Source organism: Oryx dammah, unplaced genomic scaffold (genome assembly GCF_014754425.2).
Source record: "Oryx dammah isolate SB20612 unplaced genomic scaffold, SCBI_Odam_1.1 HiC_scaffold_26, whole genome shotgun sequence".
NCBI classification, from domain to species: domain Eukaryota; kingdom Metazoa; phylum Chordata; class Mammalia; order Artiodactyla; family Bovidae; genus Oryx; species Oryx dammah.
In genome coordinates, this window is record NW_024070210.1 from 78,555,932 (window position 1) to 78,560,401 (window position 4,470).

A 4,470-nucleotide genomic window follows, 5' to 3' on the forward strand; every position below is an offset into this window, starting at 1 on the left:
AGTATCTGGAACTAGAGGAAGTCAAGGCCTGGAGGCACCACGGAGCAAACTGAAGGGCAGGAGGGATTAAAGACACAAACATTTCACAATCATCAAGGGAATGCTTTCATCCTGTTGGCCTTAATAGCCATCTCTTTGTTTTTCTGCTCAAGTATCTATCTGTCTGGAATCCTCTGTATACATAAGGTTAAAAGTCAGGCATTAGGATACAGAGTAGATGTGAATGTGAAAACTACAGCTTTCTTCATGCCTTCTTCCCAATATTCTTTCCAATGTTACCTTCATCACACATTTAGTTACAGGGCACTTACTGTGTTTATGATATTGGTATAGATCATGGGAATAGAAAGAGTTCTGGGTTAACTTCTATTTTAAATTGTATTCTCATCAATGGATTTATCACTTATTTTAGAAGACAGAGCATTAGAAATTACAACTAGAGATATGAATAAATGATTTTAAAAAATACTAGCAAGTACAATCTAACAGTGAGTGCTGTGACTTCACATGCAGTGTTCCAGGAGTTCATGAAAGGACAATCAGTATGAGAAAAGTTTCCTAGGATAGCTAAGGTTTGCAAAAGTTGGGGCTTGGATAAGTGGGAAGGAAGAAGAAGGATATTTCAAGAGGAGTGTACTAGGTATCTACCTTTATATAATGAATTATCACAACACGGAAAGGTTGAAAGCATTTATTATCTCACAGTTTCTATGGGTCAAGAACCCAGGTGTGTCTTAGCTGGGTCCTCCAGGGTCTCTCATCAGGCTGCAGTCATCTCAAGCATCTGCTGGAAGAGAATCCACTTTCAAGTTCACTCATGTGGATGCTGGCAGAATTTGAGTCCTCACGTAGACTTCTCCACAGGTTCCATCATAGTATGGTACTTACTTCCCTACAGCAAAGGAGAGAGAGCATCCAAGATGGAAGGCACAGTCTTTTGGAAACAATCTTAGCAACGACATTCCATCGCATCTGCCATATAGCATTTAGTAGAAATGAGTCAGTAAGTGCAGCCCATACTCGAAGGAAGGCGATTTTGTGAGAGCATGAATGAATACCAGGAGGTAGGGCTCCTTGAGGGCCGCATCAGAGGCTTCCTACCACCAGGGATTAATGTAGCAGAGCAGGGAAAGAGAGAGCAAAAGCTCTGCTTGGGACCAACTTGTTTAAACCCTCCTGGCTACACGACCAGCGAGATTTGATTTTATCTTATAAGCCAAATTTTCTCAAACTTTATTGTGTAGACAAAGCACTAAGAGAGATTGTTTCCAATCCAATTCTGAACCCAGTCTACAAAGATTCTAATTCGGTGTATCTGGGGGCAGGCCTAGGAAGTATTTATAACAAGGACCCTGGGTGATTATGATGCATGTGGTCCAAGGACATGTCTGAGAAATTCTGCTATAACCAGAAAAAGAACTGTTGGATATATCCAAGTTCTTCTGCCCTGATGACAGAGAAATGGGCATTAGATATGATCAAAGAATTTTGAACAATGGTTTTTAATTCCAACTGCATATTTGACTTACTTGGGAAACTCTTTGAATATACCAATGTCTGGAATGTATCTGGAGATTTTGATTGCACTGGTGTGGGCATAAAGCTCTAGCTCCCAGGTACTTCAGCCTCCCCTCCCTGTCCCCTTCTCTTCCCCTCTCTGGTCTAAGACCTCCTGTTCCAAATGTGGTCTCTGGACCAACATCATCACATCACCTAGAGGTGTCAGAATGTAGAATCTCAGGTCCACCCTAGATCTACTGAATCAGAATCTGCATTTTCTTAAGATTCCCTAGATTAATTATATGCATATTAAGGTTTGAGAACCACTGGTCTAAGGACCCCGTCATTATTGAAAAATATTATGGAGACATGTAAATCAATTTTTCACAAATGTCACCTAAGAATCTATTTTTGTAAAAAGCTCCTGAAGGGACTCTGATGCGCAGCCAGGTGTGAGACTCACAATAAGCAATCAGTCATCCTCAAATCAGGTTACAGATTATTTGTGTTACTAATATAATAAATGGTCTCACTGAGATGCTATTGTGTCCTTGTATGCTCCTTGGAAGAAGGCATTACATAAATTCTAGGTATGACCATTTCTCATTTATCCACAAGCAGATTAGGAAATGAATTAATATTTATTGAGTCCGTGTACTCTTTAACACACCATGTGACCTTCCTGGATTATCTACTGCAACCCAGGACCTTGTGTTATGCAGCTTCAAGTCAAAATCAAATCAGAAAAAAAAAAAAAAAAGACCATGAGTCATTAGTGTCTGATTGATTAAGTCTGATGGGGAAGAAAGAAAAGGGATGGAAGATAAGACCATGTGTCTCTAGTTGTTTGTTCCTCCTGCAGGATGGATGAAAACATGACGTTCTGGCCCATATTGGGCTTAGACAGCTCAGAACCTGAGACGGGAATGGGGTGAGCATGAAAAGCAGAGCCTGGAGCCAAGGAAAAGGGACATTTGAGGGGAAAGCAAGCAGACTGCCCAGTAACAATCTGAGAGAGTCTGGGCACAAAACAATGAAAAAAGAAACCAGACAGGAATTGAAAGTAAAGACCTAGAGAAATCCCTGAACTTACCAGGAGGCAGATAAGAAAGCCTTGCACATAATATTTGAAGCCTCAGACGTGGGTGGAGATAGGGCCACCAAAAGCTCTAGTATAGTATGAGCATGGACCAAGTGTTTCTGCAGAAATCCAAGAGCCAGATGAGTGATATGAACATCAGCAAATATTTTTGTATTGTCCTAGTTCTTCCCTACTGCATTGGTAGAGGTGATTGAGGGTTGAATAAATTTATTTTATTGTTATCCCTATTATCCTGCTTTCTGTGATTTTTATCCAGCATGAAAATAGATCACTTGAAAGAGTTCAGAACAGTAAAGAGAAATCCCAGAGTGTCTGAAAAACTTCTGAGGTCAACTCTCAGGGAATGACAATAAGCATACCACTTCCACCAGGCTCCCAAGCAGAAGAGTCCCTGGGCATCCTGTGTGGCTAGAAATGAAGGATATGATGGTTCAAAAGGTACAAGAAGTTACCATGTAAGAAAGAGAGAGAAAAAAAGTTACCTTATGTCCAAGTGCAGTGGCATCCATTGGCTGCACTTACAAACAAGTCATTCAATATCCTGAAAACGCAGTATGGAGTAAGAGGCAAGAGGGGAAAAAAAGAGAGAATCAGAGAACACTTCTTCCTCTGCATCAAACCAAGGAAGATAATGTCATTTCTATCATGAGGTGTCACAACCTTAAAGAAATGACTCATTACAGAATCCTGAAAGTGCCCAGGGAAGATACAGAAAGGGGCTGAGTGAGGAAATGGACTCAAGGAAATCCAAGCTGTGACCTTCAGCCTAAACAATTAAGAGTTTAAACAGAAAATTAGAATCGTTGAATTTGAAAGCCCGAAGGGATCTTAAAGGTCAAGTAGGAATCTCTCCATTCAATTTACATGTTCATTAAATATTGATTGAGTAAATGATCATTCAGTCTCAAGTATTTTCAATGATAGTCCATACATTAAAAAATCACTTCTTATTGCAGATCAAAGTCTGCCTCCCTGTAACTTTATTATGTTGGTGTTTGTTACACATTGTGAAGTATAACACACTAAGTTCAACCCTCATATTTTCAACTATTTGAAGACAGCTATCATATCCAACCTCCAAATTCTCATCTCTTGATGCCAAATACTCTCAGCCATTCCTCATTACTCTCTCATACATTTTGAACTCTTTCAAGAAAAGAATACAAGTTCAATATATTTTTCTGTTCCATACAATTCTCAATACAATGACTACCATATAGTGGGTAGTTAATAAATATGACTTGACTATGAGTACATGAAGTATGTATTCACCTGGTATGTATTCTTTCTAGGTATACTGGTTGTTTAGCATATCCATGTAGATGCTTCAAAATTCCCTCAGCAGAACTCCAAGACTTAAGTCAAGAACTTTGTTTTAAACTTGATCCTTTCCCAAGGTTTCCTATCCTATCTTATATATTATCTCAAATCCATGCACTTCTCTTCATCCTCCACCACTAACACCTGGATGCAAACTACCATTTTCTCTTGAAATGTTTCATCAGCCTTTTGAACAAGCTACCTGGTCTCTGGGACCTTTCAATATATCCTCCCTAATTCTGAAAGAGATGGGAATACCAGACCACCTAACCTGCCTTTTGAGAAATCTGTATGCAGGTCAGGAAGCAACAGTTAGAACTGGACACGGAACAACAGACTGGTTCCAAATAGGAAAAGGAATACGTCAAGGCTGTATATTGTCACCCTGCTTATTTAACTTCTATGCAGAGTACATCATGAGAAACGCTGGACTGGAAGACACACAAGCTGGAATCAAGATTGCTGGGAGAAATATCAATAACCTCAGATATGAAGATGACACCACCCTTATGACAGAAAGTGAAGAGGAACTAAAAAGCCTCTTGATG

General features: G+C 39.7%; 1 long non-coding RNA gene across 1 annotated transcript in view; it reads right to left on the minus strand.

The window, feature by feature from the left end:
- Positions 1 to 676: 676 nt before the first annotated feature.
- Positions 677 to 4,470, minus strand: part of LOC120853405 — a 33,538-nt gene continuing 29,744 nt past the window's right edge. Inside the window, exon 2 of the long non-coding RNA XR_005718774.1 lies at positions 677 to 892. This is a non-coding gene — a long non-coding RNA (uncharacterized LOC120853405). The remainder of the gene's footprint in view (positions 893 to 4,470) is intronic.